The following is a 24,263-nucleotide window of genomic DNA, read 5'->3' on the forward strand; positions in this document are numbered from 1 at the left end:
TTTCACCATATTGGCCAGGCTGGTCTCAAATTCCTGACCTCAAGTGATCCACCCGCCTTGGCCTCCCAAAGTGCTGGGATTATATGCGTGAGCTACTGCACTGGCCAAAGGTACAAGTTTTAAATATGCTTTTATCATTCATGCAGTAGTCTTACAGATTCTCTCAGATTTAGGGTTATTCTTTTCAGATGGATAAATTGCACAAAAATCTTGGAGTATATTCCTGTAATTTCTTATACAAAATTCTCAAAACCTTTTTCTAATAGAAGAGATGAACACTGAAGTAATGTTTTTGGAAAATGCCTTGTTAAAAACAGACACCACTTTAAGGGTGTGCTTGCTTATACTCTTGTAAAATTTACTGATGTGAAGAGTACTCCTTTTTCCTTAAAAGCTAATTTTAGAGAATGAAGTAAATGAAGCACTCAGGGTTAACCTTGTCCGGCCTAAGTTTAGTTCAGTTTAAATTTTTTTCTCATACTTGTTGATATCTTTGGAACTAGTCTACTTCTAGAGTTATTTTGATTAGAAATGAATTCTTTTTTTAGAACATGGAATTGCAAGGTAGAAAACTGCTAGGTTCTCAAAAGAAGGAAGATAAATTCCAACTTAGAAGTTTTTTCCCCTAACATTCTAATGCTTTGTTTTTCCTGTGTGTAAATGTCTTCCTTAGGAACAGGGAAAATTATTAACTCGGCTGTTTTTCCTTTCCTCTTCCTTCTCATTGCCCCCCCCCCTTAACCCCATACCTAATACCTTTTGTCCCCTCAATGGCTTTATAAACTCTGTCTTTTCACAATTGTTCTGGCGAAGTTGTCATGGCTCCTATTTCAACCATAAAGCATTTGCAGTTCAGTGATGCTACTGGTTTTACATCTTCTTTCGTAGTCTTGTTCTTTATTTCCCATCAGCCCCATTGCCCAGTTAGGAGACCTAAGCCATGGAGTATGTTGTAATATTTGAAAGAATTTCATGTTTAACACAATTTTTTTGAGACCGAGTCTTGCTCGTTTGCCCAGGCTGGAGCGCACTGGTGTGATCTTGGCTCACTGCAATCTCTGCCTCCCGGGTTTAAGTGATTCCCCTGCCTCAGCCTCCTGAGTAGCTGGGACTACAGGTGTGCATCACCATGCCCAGCTAATTTTTGTATTTTTAGTATGAGTGTGGTTTCACCATGTTGGCCAGGCTGGTCTTGAACCCCTGACCTCAAGTGATGGACCTGCCTTGGCTTCCTAGAGTGCTGCGATTACAGGTGTGAGCTACTGCGCCCGGCCATGTTTAACACAAATTTGAAAGTATACTACTTGATTTTTTTAGGGGGAGTGTGATAATCATAGAGATGAGACTTAATCTTTATGAAGTCTGATGTGCATAAATTTGCCTGATAAAATACTTTTATTTACACAAATCGTTTTGTGTAAATAAAAACTATAGCCAGAGGTTACTTTACGGGCATAGCTTGATGGCTGGCCTCTTTTCAGAAACTCATCAGGACTGCCCTGGGTCTTGCCCTGTGTGTGGTCTACTTCTGCATCTTCCTTCTTGCCCTGCCCCACCTTTCAGGCAGGACAATCCCTCCCTGTCTTCCTCCTACCTTGGTGTTGCAAACATTGTAGCCATTGCTGTTGGTAGATTTTTTGCCTGAGATTGAATATCCTCTTCCTTTTAAAAAAAATTTAAAAATATTTACTTAGCTCCTTAACCCAACCTTAAAAAGATATTTTAGGAGTCCTCCAAGCTTGTTTGCCTTAACTTCTGAGGTTATACTTCTCTGTTTCTGTAGCAACGTAAGTGTACCTTTGTGTTATTTAGCACATAATGTAAGCTCCCTGTGAGTGAGATCTCTTTTTATGCTTGTCACCTCTGCCCAGCCCATGGCCAGGTAACCTGTAGATGTTTAGTGAAATTAATTCAAGTAAAGGGATAAGAATGCTTAAAGACATCTTGCACCTGTGTTCCAGAGAAATTGTTTGCTGATCGTATACTTGGATGGTTCTGTAAACAAATAGGAAAACCTTTACTCAAAAAGTATGCGTTAGAAAGTTGCTTATAGAGCATAAAAACTATATTTGCAAATTTTCAACTGACTTTTCATAGCTACATACAGTGCATGAAGTATTTTCAGGTGGAGTAATTTAACCACGTGACCTCTAGATTATACTGTTTCTCAGTCTTTAAAAACACGCTCGCTTTGGCTCCTGCCTGTAATCCCAGCACTCTGAGAGGCCGAGGCGTGTGGATCACCTGAGGTCAGGAGTTGGAAACCAGCCTGGCCAACATGGTGAAACCCTGTCTTTACTAAAAATACAAAAATTAGCCAGGTGTGGTGGTGCATGCCTATAATCCCAGCTACTTGGGAGTCTGAGGCAGTTGAATTGCTTGAACCCGGGAGGTGGAGGTTGCAATGACCCGAGATCATGCCAGTGCACTCCAGTCTAGGTGACAGAGCAAGACTGTCTCAAAAAAAAAAAAAAGTCCCCTTGTGATAGCCATAAGAATTTCTTACTTTTATTTTGCTTTAAGGTGAAAACATTATATTAACCAAAATAAAACAATTGCAATATTGAAAATGTATCTCTTAAACATTAATGGGTGTTTTTCCATTTTTTTATTTTCTGTTAAGTATTGCTACAGGGCTTGGCATAAAGGAGGGCCACTGAGAGGTAAGAAAAGGGTTTATTTCCTTCCTGTGGCAAGTGTTCTGACCAGTTGAACACCAGGGATGCAAAGATGAAAGGCAACAGGATTTTCCTGTAAGATCCATCATCCAGAAGGAATAGGAAAGTGCACTATTCTGTGTAAAGCCATAGAGGCTGGCCTTTGCAGGTGGGTGGCTCTCGGCTCCATGCTTCTTTGGATAGTTTGCTGCAACAGTCACATATATTATCCTGCCCTGGACTCTCCATGTCTCCCTTCCTTGCTGTATTTTCTTCATAGTACTTATGATACTGTATAACGTGCCATATAATTTGCTTATTTTATGTATGCTCATCTTCTCATACTTGATATGAAATAAAGATTTATATTTTGCTCCTCAATATGAACCTAGGCCTTCAATATCTGGTATACATAGCATCCACTAAATAGTTGATGAGTAAATCCAGGGTTATGGTGAACAAAAGGGATAAACTGCCATCTCTTTTGGAGTTTAGTGTCCATTGAGACAGGTGAACAATCACATAATCCAGTAGGAAAGTGCAGTGCACTAAGAACCACCCTGGAGGGATCAGGAGGCTTCTCTAAGGATGTGGTGGTGACACTGAGGTTGGAGAGATGGTGGTGGAGTTAGAGGTCAGTCAGCGGAGAGAGTTAGCTGTGTGCCCCAGGTGGGCAGGTGCAGAGTGCTCTGAAGGAACTAGTGTGAACAAGGCTGAAGGAAGACAATGAGGGTGGGAGGTAGGTGGGGAGCTTTATTTTACAGAGTCTGGGATGGTCACCATGTGGGTTGATTATTTTGCCCTTTATCCTAAGACCAGGGGAAGCAGTTGGAGGGTTTTACAGGATAGAATTGTTATTTTAAAATGATCTGCTTTGTAGAGAGTGGTATGGAAGCAGGGAGTGGTGCATAAGGTGGGTGTTACTGGGCGGCAAGGTAGGGAACCTCTTTCTTCTGTATTGTCTCTCTTCGTAGTTGAAAAGGCCAATCCCTAGTCTAAATGAGACCAGCTCTCTTAAAATGTCTATAATTTGTATTACATATAATGGTGTGTGTTTAAAAAATATTTTTTGAGACAGTTTGTGCCACCTTGGCTGGAGTGCAGTGGCACATGCACAGCTCTCTGCAGCCTTGACCTGCTGGGCTGAGCGATCTTGCCACCTCAGCCTCCCGAGTAGTTGGGACCCACGGTTGCATGCCACCACACCTGGCTAATTAAAAACAAAATTTGTTTGTTTGTGTGTTTGTTTTGAGACGGAGTTTCGCTCTTGTTACCCAGGCTGGAGTACAATGGCACGATCTCGGCTCACCGCAACCTCCGCCTCCTGGGTTCAAGCAATTCTCCTGCCTCAGCCTCCTGAGTAGCTGGGATTACAGGCACACGCCACCATGCCCAGCTAATTTTTTGTATTTTTAGTAGAGACGGGGTTTCAACCTGTTGACTGGGATGGTCTCAATCTCTTGACCTCGTGATCCAGCCGCCTCAGCCTCCCAAAGTGCTGGGAATACAGGCTTAAGCCACCGCGCCTGGCCGAAAAATATATTTTTTTTTATAGAGGTGGAGGTAATACTGTATTGTCCAGGCTGGTCTTGAATTCTTGGGTTCAAACAATTCCAGAGTACTGAGATTATAAGCGTGAGAGCCATTTCAACTGGCCTAAAAATACTTTAAAAATAGTTTAGAAAATGTCTTAAATTTGCTAATATTTGCCATTTGTTGAAAGTATATTTATTTCAGATATTGAAACTAACATTCCTTTTTTAGGAATGTCTCTAAAAAAGGAGAACATTTGTTTTCACATTTCAGAGAACCTTTATTGTCAGTGATATAAACCTAGTGACCAATTTGATCACATAGATTCACAAAGTGCTTCAATGATTGTTCTCTCTCTCTCTCTTTTTTTTTAAGAGATGGGGTTTCACCATGTTGGCCAGGATGGTCTTGATCTCTTGACCTCGTGATCTGCCTGTGTCGGCCTCCCAAAGTGCTGGGATTATAGGTGTGAGCCACCGTGACCGGCTTGTTATCTCTCTTAACATCTGAAACATTCTCTTTTTTAAAAAAATTAAGTCCTTTCACATTTTCTTTAAAGACTTCATGCTTTTCTTGACATTATTTTTCTTTCTCTTTATTGATTACATCTTTGTATTTCATTCTTGAGATTTTCATCTGTAATTTTTGCCTATCAGAGAATACAAGTAACCTTTAGGAGACAAGTACAGGCTTTTTTTTTTTTTTAACTGGGCCCATAAAGAGCGAAAGGTTAGTCAGGTTAGGGAGCATTCAGACTTCTTCCTGAGAGGTGAGGTTCTCCATCTGGGGGGTGGGGCGGTCAGTAGATCACCTTTGCAAAGGAAAAGACACCATAGTTCGTAGGATTCAGACCTGTGCTGGGAAATTCTGATGGATTTCTAGTTTATTGCCTTAACCACTCAGCCCTGACTTTAAAGAAAGTTACCTTCTAAAAATCTAGACGTTTGGAAGGATGAAAGCATTGTTTCTTGTGCTTTTAGGAGGTTAAAAACAGTCAAACCATTGATAGAGCATTGGTTGGCATTTAGTGTTTCTTGAGTACCTTAAATGCAGCAGCTTATTGTGAAAGTCTTTTTGGGGTGATTTTTGGGTGGCATGATTTTAAGTTCTATGTTCCATGTTCCTCTGTGGTTAATATTCATACCTCCAGTGATACTTGTTATTTATTTATTTATTTGAGAGACAACGGAGAGATCTCACTCCGTTGCCCAGGCTGCAAGAGTGGAGTACAGTGGCATGACCATTGCTTACTGCAGCCTCCAATTTCTCAGCTCCAGCAATTCTCCTGGCTATTTAAATTTTTTTTTTTGAGACATGAGGCCTTGCCATGTTACCGGGGCTGATCTTCATCTCCTGGCCTCAAGTGATCCTCTAGCCTCATCCTCCTGAGTTTCTGGGAGTGTGTGTGTGAGCCTCTGTGCCTTGCTCCAGTGACAATTGTTACCAGGCTAAAGTGTGAGTTCAGGTTGCCTTCCAGTGGGTCACTTGGAGCAGGGGTCCCCAACTCCCAGGCCATGGATCCATACCCATCCGTGGCCTATTAGGAACTGGACTGCACAGCAGGAGGTGGAGCAGCAAGGTGAGTGAGCATTACTGCCTGAGCTCCACCTCCTCTCAGATCAGCAGTTGCAATAGATTCTCATAGGAACACGGACCCTATTGTGCACTGCACATGTGAGGAATCTAGGTTGCGTGCTCCTTATGAGAAAGACTGATGATCTGAGGTGGAACAGTTTCATCCTGAAACCATCCTCCTCACCATCCGCCACCACCTGACCTCTGCTCTGTGGAAAAATTGTCCTCCATGAAACCAGTTAGTCCGTGGTACCAAAAAGGTTAGGTACTGCTGACCTGGAGTACTGACCATTGTGAAAGTGAGTAACTGATGAATCAGCAGTAGTTGCTTCTTCACACTGTCAGTGAAGACCAAAGATGGGAAGCATTATTACCAGTGGTGCTGTATGTGCACATGGTCTTCAGTTTTTCACACTCTTCCCATTTCTTTATATATGCTGATGAATTTAATCTCTTCTGCTGAAGTCATTATCTTTTAGGACTCAGTGCAGGAGGGTTAAACCTAAGCATGAAAGGACTGGAAATGGGACATAGAACTGCCAAATTAACTGTAGAAGCATTGAGGCACTTAAAAATCTCCATGACCTGGCAAAATTCCAGTTAAGAGTAAACTTTTGCAGTGTGCCTTGGGATTCTGAGTGACCACAAGTTTTAGTTTCTTTCAGGCAAGGCCACACAGACGCTTGGCATACTGTTTCCTATAAGTTCAGAATGGTGGAAGTGTGTTTGTCACTGTGGTAGTTCCCCCAACCCCCTGCCAACCTTAAGGGAAAGAAACAAGTGGTAGTTTTAATCTGTTGTTGAGAATAGGTTTTTCATGAAATCACATGAAGTTACAGCTCAATGTGAATAGCTATAGATCACATGTTTTCCCAAAGTCATTATATGGCCACAAATTGTATTAGATAATTATATGATCAAGGCAAATAAATGCTGGATCGTTAACTTCCAGTTTTCAGTTTGATCTTGGGAGGTGTGGTTAGGTAAATTTATTGTAAAAGCATATATTTACAAAATTTTTAATAATAATAGTGAACATTAATCAGCCTTAACCCAGTTGCATGGAGTATTTTTTTTATATATATATGTATCAGTGCCATTGTTATCAGTGTGGAATTACAAGACTGAAGGAACTTTTAATTCTTTTTTTTTTTTTTTTTTTCCCCTGGATACAGAAGTCTCACTCTGTTGCCCAGGCTGAAGTGCAGTGGCTGGATCTTGGCTCAGTGCAACCTCCGCCTCCTGGGTTCAAGTGATTCTCGTGCTTCAACCTCCAGAGTAGCTGGAACTACAGGCACACTACCACACCCAGCTAAGTTTTATATTTTTAGTAGAGACAGGGTTTCTCCATGTTGGCCAGGCTGGTCTCAAACTCCTGGCCTCAAGTGATCCACCTGCGTTGCTCAGCCTCCCAAAGTGCTGGGATTACAGGTCTGAGCTACTATGCCTGGCCTGATTAATTCTTAATTCATACAGTGTTAGGTGTGAATTAAGTAGTATTTTTGAAGTAGGACATTTATATTCTAAGACTGAGTTTTGTTCTACATTATTTTGTCAACTGAGATTTGGTAACTAGTTTCTGAAAATAATTGTCAGAAAAGCAGTGGAATATTGCAGTTGCAGTCTTAGGATTTTAGATCTCTAAAGACTCTGAAACTGAAGCCCGTGAGGTAAAATTAATTAGAGATACAGCTGGCTAGTTGGTGACAGAGCTAGGACTGTAATGGGTTTCCACTGTAAGCCCAGCATCCCTTTGCACTATAATTTTAGAGCTTACTGTGGTCACTATGAAGGTGTATCCTCCACTGTGTGGTTATATCAAAATAAATTGGTGAAAGCATTAACTTTATGTCAAAGAATTTAAGTAAGTGTTTCAATTTTTTGAGGTCGATTTTTTTAAAGCAGTTATTAGAGTATACTTTTTAAAAGATTGAAATGTATTTACTCCAGGAAAATTAAATGTTTTGTAATTTTAGATAATCCATTAACCTTAATCGAGATAGGGAGTTGCTAATTGGTGTTGTAGGTAACACTTTCCAGTTTGTATCATGTAATCAGACTGTAGCTTACAGTTCATCTTTGAGAAAGTCTAAGAGAAATTCATGTAAATTAAATGGTTTTCTTCCTAAAACATTCAGAGGGTGTTATTTTAGTGTCCATGCTGTTAACACAGGAGTCTGTGTTCAGGCTTGGATCCAGCTTCAACACCTGTGTTCATACCCATCACCTTTGTGTAGAGGAACTCACGCTAGAGAGAATGTGACTTGCTGTGAGCTCTCCTGGCTTTTGAGTTACTGACCTCAGGTAACTTGGTGTGTGTCAGGATCTTACACAGCTTTCTCACAGTAAGAACTGACTGCAAATTGCAACAGCTCCCACCCTCGGCAATGTATTTGACTTGTAATTCAGAGGACTGAAGCCACCCGCCACCCTCCGCCCTCATTTTCCCACATTCATTCTTCAGAACACTTGTTTTACTGTTTGGGGGAACTGAGTCCTGGTGACAGTTTGCTTTACATCATCCAATACAGGAAAAACAGAAAACGGGATCTTTCTAGCTTCTTGCTTCTAAGCCTGTTGCAAGTAATACTTGACTCTTAGAAAGGGTCAGCGTTCTGTGCAGCACCTTGGATCCAAATAACATGATGTGTTTGGAGGTTTAAGTCATATATCATAGCTAAGCATCAGAGATACAGGCTCTGTATTTAATAAGTTAATAAGTTAATTGTTTAAATATTTAATAATAGTTTAATAATTACTATTAAAGTATTAATAGTAATTTTCATCGTGGTTATATTTGAAGCCAGAGTTATCCTATACTTCAAGATTGAGAAAAATTATCTCCCTTTCTGAGCAGTAATTCAGAATCATTGGAACTGATTGGAATTTTCTTTTTTTTTCTTGAGACGGAGTTTTCGCTCTTGTTACCCAGGCTCAAGTGCAATGGCATGATCCCGGCTCACCGCAACCTCCGCCTCCTGGGTGTAAGCAATTCTCCTGCCTCAGTTTCCCGAGTGGCTGGGACTACAGGCACGCGCCACCATGCCCAGCTAATTTTTGTATTTTTAGTAGAGACGGGGTTTCACCATGTTGACCAGGATGGTCTCGATCTCTTTACCTCGTGATTCACCCGCCTCGGCCTCCCAAAGTGCTGGGATTATAGGCATGAGCCACCGCGCCTGGCCCCTTAAAACTTTTCTTTCTTTTTTTTTAAGATGGGGTTTCACTGTGTTGGTCAGGCTGGTGTTGAACTCCCGACCTCAGGTGATCCACCTGCCTTGGCCTCCAAAGTGCTTGGATTACAGGCGTGAGTGACCACGCCTGGCCTGGAATTTTCAATGGCTGATTCTGATAGCTTACCTGAAACTTTTTTGTTTTTGTTTTCGAAACGGGGGCTCACTCTTGCCCAGGCTGGAGTGCAGTGGCATGATCTTGGCTTATTGCAGCTTTGACCTCCCAGGTTCAAGTGAACCTCCCACCTCAGCCTCCTGAATAGCTGGGACTACAGGCACATGCTACCACACCTGGTTAGGTTTTGTATTTTTTTTGTAGAGATGGGTTTTCATCTTGTTGCCTAGGCTTGTCTCGAACTCCTGGACTCAAGCAGTACTCCTGCCTTGGCCTCCAAAAGGACTGGGTTTACAGGCATGCACTATCGTGCCCGGCTTGTCTGAATATTTTTTGTGATGTTAGTGTTGACCTAAAATGAAGAAGCTGAATAGAGAGTTTATTTGGGCCAAGCTTGACGACTGCAAACCAGGAGCATAGATTCAAGTTGCTCTGAATATATATACATCTTGATTAGTGGCAGTTACAGATGGATTTTTGTGATGGAATGGTGTATGATGGTGCTGGGGAAGGCTCATTCTTAGATAGTCCTCAGTCAAGTCACTGAATTTTTTTTTTTTTCTTTGAGACAGAGTTTCACTCTTGTCACCCAGGCTGGAGGGCAATGTCTTGACCTCGGCTCACTACAACCTCCCCATCCTGGGTTCAAGTGATTCTCCTGCCTCAGCCTCCCGGGTAGCTGGGATTACAGGCGTCTGCCACCATGCCAGGCTAAGTTTTATATATTTGGTAGAGACAGGGTTTCACCATGTTGACCAAGCTGATCTTGAACTTCTGACCTCAGGTGATCCACCGTCTTTAGCCTCCCAAAGTGCTGGGATTACAGGTGTGAGCCGCCACACCCAGCCCAAGTCACTGATTTATGTAACTGTCATTGCTTGATAAATCATCCTGACCTCAGGTGGTCCACCGCCTTTAGCCTCCCAAAGTGCTGGGATTACAGGCGTGAGCTGCCACACCCAGCCCAAGTCACTGATTTATGTAACTGTCATTGCTTGTTAAATCATCCATAGTCTTCGAATTTCATGATTTTGGTTTTCTTAGAGGTAAAATAATAAGATACATAGTAAAAAACCTATTGAATTGGGGATTCATTCCAAATTGTGGGAAAACAATAAAAACTCATAAAACAGTGGTCAAGCCTGGAATCTAATAACGTGGGTACTATAGTTTTCTTATGAAGCATAATTTTTTTTCTCTGTCCAGTCCCCATTTTTACCAAAGATAAAAATCTTATGAGGACCAGCTTACTTGTAAAATGAGTTTTAGTATTATACTTGGGCTGATTATTTGCGTAAAATACAACAAGAATAATGATTAGCCATATAGGTTCTTTTAAGTTGTTCTTTGCTGGAACTTTCCTAAGGAATTTTGGATTGAACTATAAGGCCTCAAGGCTGGGAAGCCAAGCCAAGGTCTGTGCAGGTAATACTTGCATGTATTGGGTGAATTCCTTTCTTTCTTGAGGTCCCAAAATATCTGGAGGTTCCTGGGCATGTCAGAAAGTAAGATTCTTTTACTTGCTACACATCAGGAACCTATAGGAGCCATGTAAACAAGTTACCAGGCTAGTCTTTCCAACAGGCTTCTTATTGGCTCTACACAGTCAACTTCAGTTCTTTAAGTCAGTCTGGTCATATCTTAAAATACACCATTCCAGTCAAGAGTGTTGGTAGAATAATCAGCGTCTTTAATTGTGTCCTGTTACAATAAACAGATTCTTATTGAACTTATGCATATAATTAGACTGTCATAAAATAAGAATACTCATGAATAGTTTACACATTTTGGAGGAATCAGGTAGAAAGGCAAATAATGTTTCAGTTTTGCCCATAAAGGTGTATTTTACCCATTTTCTATAAGCTATAAAAAGCTTTTTCTTTACTCTGGAAAACAAAACATGAAAAGAATCAGCAATGTTTCAAACAAAAAGTCATAAAAATTATTTCAGTCATCTATAATTTTAGTCCCATGTAATTAAGTTTTGTTCTACTTGATATACATACAGTTAGCAGTCTTCATGAACACAGTTTATTAGAGTTCTGAAAGTTTTTTTTACTAAGTCCAATGATACAATCTCCAAAATTATCAGAAACTTGTATTCAAGTATACTTAGTACTTACCACCAGGAGCACTGGCTCATGGTTGTAATCTTAGCACTTTAGGAGGCCAAGAAGGGAGGATCGTTTGAGGCCATGAGTTCAAGACCAACCTGGCCAAGATAGCAAGTCTCCCATCTCTACAAAAAATGGAAAAATTTGCCAGTTGTGGTGGTGCCTGCTTATAGTTGTAGCTACTCAGGAGACTGAGGTGGGAGGATCGCTTAAGCCCAGGAGTTTGAGGCTGTAGTGAGCTAGAAGGTGCCACTGCACTCAAGTCTGCACAATAGGGCGAGACTTTGTCTCTTTAAAAAAAATTTTTTTTCCCCTGAATTCCCTTGAAGAAAAAGCAAACTTTCAACTGTAGCCCATTGTAAACTGCTTTTTGAGAAGAGTTAAAGTAGAGCAATAATTTTGGATGCCAAAAGACTTAGAGTAGCTACAGTTAAAGACACAATTTACAAGGAAATTTGGTTATTTTTGTGGCACACAGCAATTTAAATAATAACTGTAATTATGTCTGACAGATCAAGACATACCAGGATTTCAGAAATCTCATGTAATTTTGGAACACACATTAGTAACATTCATATAAATATAACCCAAAGTTAAACACCATGTTTTATTTGACAAACCTTCACATGTGATTTTAACATGCCAATTAAGCCTAATAGGTCTCTCTTGGACTTCCAGGGGTTTCTTTTAGAAAACACTTAATTTTAGAATTTGAAAGTTGATTTTGGAAAATATGTCAGATATTAAAGGTTTAAAATACTTGCTCAAAATAGGATTACAGGCCACTATAATAGTCATTTATTTAGCAGATAATTGAAAGATTTCAAGAAACGAAAACCTTTACTCTTTGATACTCAGTTTTCTAAACAGTCAAAAGACCTAACAAAGACAGCATGAGACCAACATTTTGCAGCTTATTCAAAAAGTGAACAAAATCTTTTGTTATCCTCGTTGATTTATATGAACATCTTGTTCAAAAGAGAAAAATAAATTTTACCATTTCATCATATATTATCAATGCCAGAGCCTTTTTTATTGTTGTTGGAGATAGGGTATGCTCTGTCGCCCAGGCTGGAGTGTATTGGCGTGATCATAGCTTGCTGCATCCTGGACTCCTGGGCTCAGGTGATCCTCCCACCTCAGACCCCTAAGTATAAAGCTGTTTTAATAACACTGTCCATCAAATCTCAATCAGCTTGGACCATGCAAGATAAAATTTCTGTAAACTTCTTACAACTACTTAACATTTTTTATTAAAGAGCAGATCAATGCTCCAGGCCCAGACTCTGGCCCTGCATTAGTGTGCATTGTATATTAACGTTCGATTTTAGCAAAACTAAATAATTCTCTTCTAATTTAGCCGACTTGATTGCACACAACATTTTTTCCACAAGATTAATCTTCCACAAATGTTCTACAACTTGCTTAAGCCTTTGGTTTTGACCTATACCTTTCTTTTTTATACTGACATTTTACCTTAAGAGAAAAACTTACTTTCCTTTCCGCCTTATCATTTTGACCACATAAAGATCTGTCGTGTAAAAGGGAAAAACAATTACTTTCTCTTTTCAACTTACATCTTACTTTTAAAATATGCTCTGTATATGACATTATTTCTTATACCTAATAGTCTTAATTACATATAATAACTTCAATTTTAACTCTTAGTAACTCTAATTTTTAGTGAAAAACCAAGGAAGTAACTTTGAACTGTTTTATTCGAGATGAAAACAATTTAATTTTTCCTCAAATTTTTAATTTTAATTTTTAATTTTTATTTTATTTTATTTTAGAGAGAGGGTTTCACCATATTGGTCAGGCTGGTCTCGAACTCTGAACTTCAGGTGATCCGCCCGCCTCAGCTTCCCAAAGTGCTGGGATTACAGGTGTGAGCCACTGCGCCTGGCAATTTTTCCTCAATTTTTGTTTATTAACAGACCTAAATATATTTAACTTTTCTCCTGTACCATATGAATGATGTATTTTGTGATTATCTGTTAATTCACATAACATGACTTTACGATTAAATTTTTGAAAAGGATGTGTGAAACTTTGAAAAGTTTGTTTATAAATATCTCATTTACATTCATGTAATATATTCATTTTTTTTTTTCTTTTGAGATGCAGCCTCAACTCTTGCTCAGGCTGGAGTGGTGCAGTGGCATCTTGGCTCATTACAATGTTCACTCCTGGGTTCAAGCTGTCCTCCCACCTCAGCTTCCTGAGTAGCTGGGACTACATGTGTGCCACCATGCCGAATTAATTTTTGTATTTTTAGTAGAGAGGGGTTTCACTCTATTGGCCAGGCTGGTCTCAAACTCCTGACCTCAAGTGATCAGCATGCCTTGGCCTCCCAAAGTGCTGGGATTACAGGTGTGAGCCACTGTACCTGGCTCTAATTTATTCACTCTTAACAGTTGTACTTGAATAGTTATTTCTTTGTTTACCATTTCTATAGCCTTCGAACCCTAGAGTTAAATGAATATTTGCTGATGAGAAGACACAGCTGCTTTCATTAAACAGACAAACTAGTCTTTATTTACCAGAGATTTACTCAAGTCATGAATTAAAAGACATTTGAGTTTCTATTTGATAAAATATTTGATTTAAGCACTTGTGTTTTCTTTAAGCCAGTTAATTATAGCTCTTTCACATATTTTGGTAGTGAAATATTACATATACATGATACATAAAAGTAAAGACATGCAGATGCACTAACAGCAGATCTTGGAGTTTTTTTAATACGATTTTTCATTTGCTAATGTTAAAATAATCCCCCCTCCTTTAGACTGTCAGTCTCTTGATTATCTGTTCCATTGCTCTAAACAATTCAAGTTGCTAGGCAACCCTAAATTTTCACTTCCAAAGACATGAAACTCTGGTGAAAACTTGCATCCCAAAAGCAGAGAACTTAGATCTAAACACTATTATTTGTTGAATCAAAAAGGGATAATTAGGAATTGCCAGGAAAAGCATTAAGCAAATGTAAGGTTGGTTCTGTAAACTTTTAGGCAATGTTTTTCCCATTGTAAAAGTTTATAGTGGCTTGAGTGCAGGGAAGGAGATGCTCTTACAAAAGGACATTTACTCTACACGTGTAAGTTTTTATAAAGAGGTTCAGGTTATTTAGCTAAATGTCTGAAAGTTACATTTTGTGTTTTTGTTTTTGAGGGAGTCTCACACTCAGCCAGGTTGGAGTGCAGTGGTATGACCTCTGCAACCTCTGCCTCCCAGGCTCAAGCAATCCTTCCACTTTTGCCTCCGTAGTCCCAGGGACCACAGGCGTGCACCATAATGCCCCGCTAATTTTTTTTTTTTGGTATTTTTTGTTGTTGTTGAGACGAGGTTTGTCCATGTTGCCCAGGCTGGTCTTGACCTCTTGAGCAGAAGGAATCTGCCCACCTCAGCCTCCCAAAGTGCTAAGATTACAGATGTGAGGCAGTGCGCTTGGTCATAGAAAGTGGTATGTTGCAGAGCAGTCTGGTTAGGTAGGTGGTCTTCCAACCTACCTTGCTTCTTGATTAGATAACTGACTTTAATGAGTGGAAAAAGAAAGTATTTGCAGTTTCCAGGGGCCTAATATTTAAATTTGAAAAGCAGGAACAGATGAAAGACAGAGCATCTAGATCCAGCTTGTCCTACCCTCAGCCTAGGAAGGCTTTGAATGTGGCCCAAAACAAATTGGTAAATGTTCTTACAACATTTTCTTGGCTGGGCGCGGTGGCTCACGCCTGTAATCCCAGCACTTTGGGAGGCTGAGGTGGGTGGATCACGAGGTCAAGAGATCGAGACCATCCTGGTCAACATGGTGAAACCCCGTCTCCACTCAAAATACAAAAAATTAGCTGGGCACAGTGGTGCATGCCTGTAGTCCCAGCTACTTGGGAGGCTGAGGCAGGAGAATTGCCTGAACCCGGGAGGTGGAGGTTGCGGTGAGCCGAGATTGAGCCATTGCACTCCAGCCTGGGTAACGAGAGCAAAACTCCATCTCAAAAAACAAAAACAAAAACAAATAAACAAACAAAAAAAATTTTCTTACGAGTTTATGAGAGGTTTTTTGTTTTTTTGGTGATTTCTTTTCCTTTTTTTTTAAGCATCTCATCAGCTGTCTTTAGTGTTAGTATATTTTATGAGTGGTCCAAGGTAATTCTTCTTCCAATGTGGCCCAGGGAAGCCAAAGATTGGACACTCCTGATCTAGATCTTTAAAAATCAGGGATTCCACTTTTATTAATACATTGAATCTTGTGTTCCCCAAAGGAGGGAAACGCTGTAACACCCGCCATGCAGAGCTTCCACAGTGCTCCTTACTGCAGGGATGGTACCTCAAGGCTGATGAGTGACCAGTCAGCCCACTCTGACCAGCTCATCCCACATGGGAATCTTATCACTTGGTGGTGAGCATTCTTTTTTTTTTAATATTAATTTTTTATATTACTCCTCCATTACCTGAAGCAGGTGAGCACTCTTACAGCCTCCAAGTGTTCAAACTGCATTTATCTAAATGTATGAAGAAACAGTAGACATCCTGCAATAGCACCCATTCACTGTCAGCCACTTCCCAAACTGCAGCTTTCCCTAGTGAGCAGTCCACCATCTTAACACACAAAAGTCAGGTTCTCTCTCATAAAGTAATCCGTAAAGCCCCCCAAAACCAATGAAATTGGACAGTGCAATGCAAAAGGGAACAGAGCGCTTTAGACCTGAGAGGAAACTACTACAACTCTAGAGAGTTGGCAAGGAAAACAGAAGACCTCCCCCGCCCCGAAGAGGGGGTGAGTGTTGCCTCTTTGCGTACCTAAGGGAGTCTCAGAATCATTAGAAGTCTTGTCTAGATTTCTTCCTGTATCAAATATGGCAAAAGGAAGAAGCAGTAGAAGTGGAAGGAAACAGACCGAGTCTTAGAGGTGCCATTTTGGGGAGATACAAAGCTTTCTGAAAGGCGCTAATGAGGTTTCGTATTTTCCTCAGCAAAAATCATGCCAACAAGACAGAAAGCAAATATGGATCAAGCACATTTTAAGATGAGTTTCAGTTGACTGAAAAAAATTCTCAGAAACAAGATCCAAAAGAGGAAAAAGCGGAAAGGCTTTTCTTCCAAAAAAAAATGATAGCCAAAATATCAGCTTTTTATACTTCTGACCATATAACTCTGAAAAGAATCTTTTCACATCTTACTGTCAGATTTCAGCACAAACATAAAGTAGTCTCCCATTTAGTTTCCCAATTAGGTATGCAAATGAATTATTTTAGACACTTCAAAGGATCCTCATTTTGGCTGCTGCTGCTTACAACTGTCCTGTATTAGGTGGGTCCACTTTCTAGGTATCTGTAAGAGAGTGCCCCATAAGTGCACATAAATCCAGCTGATGTTTCTACAAACAGTGCTCAAATTGTAAAGTCTTGATTTTGTATAATTTTGTAACTTTTGAAAAGTGACAAAGGCTGGGAATGTATTTAGGGTTTAAGTGTGATGTGTCTTGAATTGTCCTTAACTGGCAGGTGGCAGGGAATTGCTCAAGCAAGGTGCAGGGGACCAGACCCTCACACCTGTCTGGAGGAGCAAAAAGACTGCATTTTCGGTTGCGAACTAACAGGAATTGGTCACAAATGAAAGGCTGCAGTCTTAAAGGCATGCTATGTAAAATGTAACCACCAGTATCTAACTGCCAGTCCTTCATCCCAAACCTCCGCTGTGAGACAGAGGGAAAAACCTTGGCTCAAAATCCTCGCCCTGAAGCAATGGCAGAAAAAAGGCAGTTGTCTGCGGAATTTTTTATCCAAATCTCTTGTCCAAAAACAGCAAAGCCCTACCCTTAAAGGAAAGAGGGAGTTTGAAAAACAGTTCAAGTGAAGTCTAGATGTTCAGCCAAAATTGGGAGTTTCAGTTTCAGGAGACCTCACATAAAACACCACATGAGACCTATGAAGATGGAGTTTCACACTGGTTCCCAGCGCTGTTCTCAGAAAAACCAAGTGATTGAGGGGAGACATTCTGAATCCTGCTGTCTTACATCAGATATGTCAGTCTAAAAGGAAGAAGCTGAGGCAAAATTAATGTAAGTAGAAAGTTGATTTGGGCCAAGCCTGAGGATTGCAGCCCAGGTGTGGCTTCAGGTTGCTCTGAGTATACACTCAGTTAGCAGAAGTTGCGAGTAGATTTTTAAAGGAAGAAAAGGCAGTTCCTGAGTTGTTTACAAAAAAATTTACATCAAAATAACATAAGCTGTTGATTGGCTGGGCATTGTTTGTTGTTATAGATTTCAGGAACATGAAGAAAAGGGTAAGGCAGCCAGTTTGGAACACAGTGACGTTAAACAATTAGTCCAGCAAGGATCTGGGGCGGGAGGCATGACAGAAGTCCCACGCTCATGTCTCTCTGGGCCTGCATACCTCACGTAGCTCAACTGCTCTCAGTTATTTTTATTTTCTCAGTCACATTGTCTATTGAAGTAGGCATATAACCATAACTGGCCTATAGTTGTAATTCGGTTTATTTATAGAATGGAGATGGTACTGCTATGTCTCAGATACTTTATCATTTGGAATAATAAACCAAAGTAAGATTTTTAAAAGTTCTTAATTTTTTTTGAGATGGAGTTTTGTTCTTGTTGCCCAGGGTGGAGTGCAGTGGCGCGATCTCAGCTCACTGCAACCTCCGCCTACCAGTTTCAAGCAATTCTCCAGCCTCAGCCTCTCAAGTAGCTGGGATTAAAGGCACCAGCCACCACATCTGGCTAATTTTTGTTCTTTTAGTAGAGGCGGGGTTTCACCATGTTGTCCAGGCTAGTCTTGAACTCCTGACCTCAGATGAGGCGTTCTAAATCTATTGAAAGGTATGATATAGAGTAAAATCTTCAAATATAAATTCAGAAGTTCCAGGACTACTCCCAAGTTCATCTACAAACAAGAAACAGAAATGTCAGGAATGCAGGATGCAATATGGGGGCCTCCCTTACCAGGTGGTGATGGCACCAACTCACCTCTCCTCCTTCGGGGCACACCTGAAGCAGACAGTACAATGCCTGCATAAACCTCGGCTTCCCAGAGTGCTGGGACTACAGGCATGAGCCAGCACATGCCCTGCCTATTTTTAAAAAAGCAGTCTCGCTTTTGTTAGGGGATATTCATTATATTTTAATGTTTAACAGTTTGCCCTGTTGTCTGGAAATAATTCTTGTCTGCAGGTGTAATGCCTAATATTTGAAGATTCTGTGCTTGGAATCAGTGACTTTGACTATCTCAGCAACCTGGAATTTCATAGCTTTCTTGCCTGCCATTTGGCTCTGTTAATACCCATGAGTAGGTGTTGTAACACGTGCTGTATGCCAGGCATTGTGCTGTCTGCTTCTGGTGCCCTCGGAAGGGGGAGAAGTGGGTTGGCCCCATCACCACCTGGCAAGGGAGGCCCCGTACTGCATACTGCATTCCTTGACATTTCCGTTTCTTGTTTAGATGGACATGGAGGAGTCCTGGAACTTCTGAATTTATATTTGAAGATTTTAGTCTATATCGTAGCTTTCAGTGGATTTTGAAAATAATTTTTTGACCTTTCCTTCCTGAAGAAAAAACAGTTTTTTTCTCTGCTCTTACATCACAACAGACTGCTAGTCACCAAGAAGTGTGCAGGGATTTCTCCCCATGAGCAACTAATCCTTTTCTACAGCAGATACCAGTGGGGCATCCTCCCCTCAATCTCAGCACTACCTAGAGATAGTGTCACATCCCACAGGTTGAGGGCTCAGTCCTACAAGTTGCACCTTCTGATGCCACTCCCATGCCACAAGTGGTTTACTCATGCTTCTAAGGGACCAGCTACACATCAGAATCTCCATGGCTGCCCCCTCTTTGGGTTCCATTACTTACCTTGAGCGGCTCACAGAAGTAAGGAAAACATGTTTCCTGGTTTATTTTGAAGGATATTACAAAGGAGCAGATGATGAGATGCGTAGGGCAAGGTGTGGGGGAAGGGCAAGGAGTTCCCATGCCCTCTTTGGGCTGCTGCTCTTTAGGAACTTTCATGTGTTCAGCTATCAGAGCTCCCCAAACCCATTCCTTTTCAGTTTTTATGGATACTCCATTACATAGGCATGTAAATCATTGGCCATTGGTAATCAATGTAACCTTCTGTCACTTTCCCCTACCTGGAGATTGGGAGTGGGCTGAAAGTCCCAATTGTCTAATTGTGCCTTGGTCTTTGTGGTGTGACTAGTCCCTATCCTGAAGCTACCTTAGGACTACCAGCCCTGTCATCTCATTAATGTACAGAAAGATGTTTATTTGGAGATTCCAAGGAATTTAGGAATTGTATGCCATGAAATGGAAGACCAAATACAAATTTCACAAGCTCACATCCCCCAATGCAGATAACTGTTTTAGGTTTTGTTTTTTTTTTTTGAGACGGAGTTTCGCTGTTGTTACCCAGGCTGGAGTGCAATGGCGCGATCTCAGCTCACTGCAACCTCTGCCTCCTGGGTTCAGGCAATTCTCCTGCCTCAGCCTCCTGAGTAGTTGGGACTATAGGCGCGCACCACCATGCCCAGCTAATTTTTGTATTTTTAGTAGAGTTGGGGTTTCACCTTGTTGACCAGGATGGTCTCGATCTCTTGACCCTCGTGATCCACCTGCCTCAGCCTCCCCAAGTGCTGGGATTGTAGGTGTCAGCCACTGCGCCCGGCCAGGTTTTTTTTTTTTTTGTACCAATTCAGATGTGTTTTGTATTCACGTGTTTTAGTATGTTTTTGCCCCTTAGGAACTTCTTTAGTGATTTGTTTTAAAAATCAAATTAAAAATTTTAGTGTCATCAGTTTGTATTTGACTCTTGTATGTTTATAGTGCTGAGTGCCAGTTTAAATGTATAATTAAACAGCTACTCTGAGATTAGACTCATTTCTTTTATCCATCAGTATCTTTGAGTGACGCATTTACTATAAGAACATGAAATGAAAAGAATGGACTATATGGAGATACTGATTTTTGAAAAAACAAAAGAGTAAAATAACAGCTTCGTTGGAAACAGCAGTCTGTTCTGTAAATGTTCTCACTATTCAAGCATACAGATTCACTTGAGTATATAATCTATATAAGGTACATAATCTACCTTAAGATACTCTCGAATTATTCTGTTGTAAGTTAAGAATGTGCATTTTAAAAATTATAGAGTGGTGCTGGCAGCTGTGAGATAAACCATACCATCCAACCAACAGCACAAGGCAGATAAATGAGGAACTGTAATTTCTATTATATTTTATTTTCTGTATTTCTGTATTTAGAGATGGACATGTGGGAATCATGACAAATGTTTCTATTAAGAAATATATCCTTCTTTTTAGCTGGGCTTTGTGGCGTGCACCTCTAGTTCTAGCCATCTAGGGAGCTTAGGCAGGAAGATCACTTGGACCCAGAAGGTTGAGGCTGCAGTGAGCTGAGATTGTGAGATCGTGCCACTGCCCTCCAGCATGGGCAACAAGAGTGAAACTCCATCTCAAAAAAAAAAAAGAATTTTGTATTTTTTGCTAGAGATGGGATTTTACCATGTTGGCCAGGGTGGTCTCAAACTCCTGACCTCAGATGATCTGCCCGCCTCAGCTTCCCAGAGCGCTGGGATTGTAAGCATGAGCCACTCTGCCCAGCCATGATTGTGCTTTTTAATGATTTGATTTAGCTGCTTTGATTTTTTTTTTTTCTGATGAATTTATGTAGCTTCAAAGGGATCAAAGTCTGGATGGTAAACTGTCTTTTCTACAAATTATATTTGGACATTGAAAGTAAGGCATTTTGACTTTATCTGATTGATTCCCAAGGAGATTATATAGTACTTAATTAGAGCAATTCTTAACAGCCTTTTTTCCTTATTTGGGATAATCTCTGTTTACTTACCTAGTTGATTATTTACAGATTTTTATAAAATGGTCTTAATTATGTTGGAGTTCTTGGAACACATGTCTGTTTAGGAGCATCTTGTGCTATCTCTGCTCATGCTCCATCCCTTAACTCATTGCCCCTAATCACAGACAATTAGAGTTACAAGAGAACTTAGCAAATTTTACAAATAAAGAAATGGAGTACTTAAACAATACTATAGTAAAACCGTATGTATTTGGATATTACTAACAAAAGGAAGATCATTGAGGTAAGTTGTAATATACCATGGGTAGGATATATATCAGTCCTGTTCTCAGTATCACTATGCGCTATAGATAAGAAGATGAAACACACGGATACCCATGTTCCAGGAAAGGGGAATAGAATGTGTAGAACATGGCAAATGGAACTGGAAGTAATCTTTTGGGAGTAGGGAGTTCCTGATATCAGAATAATGTTTTTAGATTCAGGAGAGAGGTTTTATATTTGGCTCCCATATAATGCATTCTCATGTGAAATGTATATTCTAAGGTCAACCTGTAATGTAAAATTTATCAATATACTTGAAGATCCCCATGTAAGGTACAATATATTTAATATTATCACTGATACAATTGATCCAATACCAGTTTTATTCTGTCATTGAATCACATCAATGTTTTTGTTGTATAAAAAGGTAAGTATTTAGCTTATATTTAAGTACCATATTGTAAGAAAAAGGATGGTTTACGTGCTAAAATCATGATCTGTACATTGGTGCAGTGCATATCACAGTAAAAGGGAAGGAGGAGTGAAGTCCAGCTAAGGAAACTGTAGGAATACTTCTCTGAGATCATGTTATGATAGAACATGTACCTACTTGCAGGAATTCATAGTGAATTGCCTGTAGTACTTAAATGATAACCAAACATAGATAGGTGAGTAGCAAAATTATGTGCATTGATTTAGCCTCACTGAACTTACTAGCTTTGTGACCTTAAGTCATCCCTGATCTTAGTTTCCTACTCTGCCAAATGGGCATGGAACCTAACTAACAGAATTAAATTTATTTGCTAACATAGGAAGAAAGCACTTAGAATAATCCTTACCAAATTCTTACCAAACTCTTTCTTTGCAGGTTTCTGATTCAGATACAAATAATTTGTGTTTCCACATTATCCTTTCATACTAAGGAGAGAATTATATGCTGTTTATGAGAATCCCCTCTTTGATTTTCTTAGAAATTATCAAGGTCTGAAATTATGATTTTGCTACTTGAAAATCCAAAGAGTTATGATAGACACACGTACAAAAGGGAGGCTCTTAACCTAATAGTTTACTGTTTGGCTGTTTCTACTTTTTGGCTTTTATGAATAATGTTGCTTTGAAAATTCACTTACTGGTTTTTGGGGCAGATACGTGTTTTCAGTTCTCTGGGATATATCCCTAGAAGTAGAATTACTGTGTCACTTGGTAACTGTTTAACATAGTGAGAAACTGTCAGAGTGTTTCCCATGGAGGCTGCTGTATTTTACATTTGCACCAGCAGTATGTGGAGATTGCAATTTCTACATGTACTCACCAGTCTTGCTATTACCTGTCTTATGATTGTCATCCAAGTGGATGCAAAGTGGAATTTTTTTTTTAATTTTCTGTATTTACTTCATTTTATTTAATTTCATTTCAAAGTGCTATTTTGTGTTTTGATTTGTATTTCCCTCATGATGAATGATGTGGAAGATCTTTTCATGTGCTTGCTGGGCATTTGTATATCTTCTTTGGGAAAATGTTCATTCAGATCATTTACCTTTTTTTTTTTTTCGAGATGTTGTCTTGCTCTGTTGCTCAGGCTAGAGTGCAGTGGTGTGATCTTGGCTTACTGCAGTCTCAGTGTCCTGGGTGCATGTGATTCTCTTGCCTCAGCTTCCCAAGTAGCTGGGAATACAGGCGTGCACCACCATGCTGGGCTAATTTTTGTATTTTTAGTAGAGACAAGGTCTCGCCATGTTGGCCAGGCTGGTCTTGAACTCCTGATCTTAATCTGGCCACCTTGGCCTCCCAAAGCGCTGGGATTACGGACGTGAGCCACTGTGCCTGGCCTTCATTTGCCAATTTTTAAGTTGGGTTATTTGTCTCATTGTTACTGAGTTTTAGGAATTGTTTATATATTCTAGATGTATGTCCCTTATTGTATGTATGATTTGCAAATCTTTTTTCCTGTTCTTTGGATTATCTTTTCACTTTCTTGATAGTGTGCTTTGAAGGGCAAATCCTGTCTCCACTAAAATACATAAAAAATTCCCAGCTACTAGGGAGGCTGCGGCATGAGAATCGCTTGAACCCAGGAGGTAAAAATTGCAGTGAGCTGTGATCACACTAGGTTTTAAGAGTTTATATTAGAGGAGTGGTTCTCAAGCTTTTAGTCTAAGGATCTGTTTGTGCCACTAAACATTACAGAAGACACCTAAAAGCTTGAGTTCATATGATTTGTCTCCGTCTATGGTTTATCTCTATCTGTATTTACTGTGTTAGAGATCAAGAATCAGTAATATTAGAAATATACATTTTTAATAATAACAAACCCATTAGGCAATGTAGATAACATTGTTTATGAAAGGTAGCAGTACTTTTCCGCAACAAAAAAATAATTTAGTGGGAAGAGTGGCATTGTTTTTTCATGTTTTGTAAAACTTTAATGTCTGACTTAATAGGATCTTGGCTGGATTCTTACCTGCTTTTGCGTTTCATCTTTTAGTAGGGTGTTATTTTGGTTGAAGTGTGAAGGAAATCTGGCCTCACACAGGTAATTTATTTTAGTAGTAATTTTATGTAAATGAATATTGAGTATTCTCTGATGCTATACCAAAACTCCACTGTGCTTTTGTCAGGAGAGAATGAGAGTGAAAAAAGCAAATAACATCTTTGGATTATTTTGAGAATAGTTTGACTTTGTGGCCCCACTGGAAGGGCTTCTGGGACTCTGAACTATGCCTAGACCACATGTTGAGAACCATTCTTACTGAACAGGACTGAGCAGTGTAGTTTCACAAGAAAATTGGCCCACTGAATTTCACTTGATTTATCTATTTTGAAAAACAACTGCAAATTGACTTAGATGCTTCTGCATTGGGCAGCAGTGCCCTTTCTGTAGGAAAGATGGCAGGGAACTCAGTGACTGGTGGAATCAGCAAGCT

The 24,263-nt window shown here is 40.0% G+C and overlaps 1 protein-coding gene across 40 annotated transcripts in view; it reads left to right on the top strand.

The window, feature by feature from the left end:
* Nucleotides 1–24,263, top strand: part of LARP4B (La ribonucleoprotein 4B) — a 110,288-nt gene that overhangs the window by 7,109 nt on the left and 78,916 nt on the right. For 5 of the 40 annotated variants that reach the window (XM_054236771.2, XM_078329385.1, XM_054236774.2 and 2 more), the window contains exon 2: nt 23,825–23,872. The exons of 31 other annotated variants lie outside the window; for them this stretch is intronic. The gene's annotated coding sequence lies outside the window, so the exon portion shown is untranslated. Of the gene's footprint in view, nt 1–2,623; nt 2,664–23,824; nt 23,873–24,263 lie in introns of all 40 variants that reach the window. 4 more of the 40 variants (XM_078329378.1, XM_078329388.1, XM_078329381.1 and 1 more) reach the window with 2 other exon arrangements.

Source organism: Callithrix jacchus, chromosome 7 (genome assembly GCF_049354715.1).
Source record: "Callithrix jacchus isolate 240 chromosome 7, calJac240_pri, whole genome shotgun sequence".
NCBI lineage: Eukaryota > Metazoa > Chordata > Mammalia > Primates > Cebidae > Callithrix > Callithrix jacchus.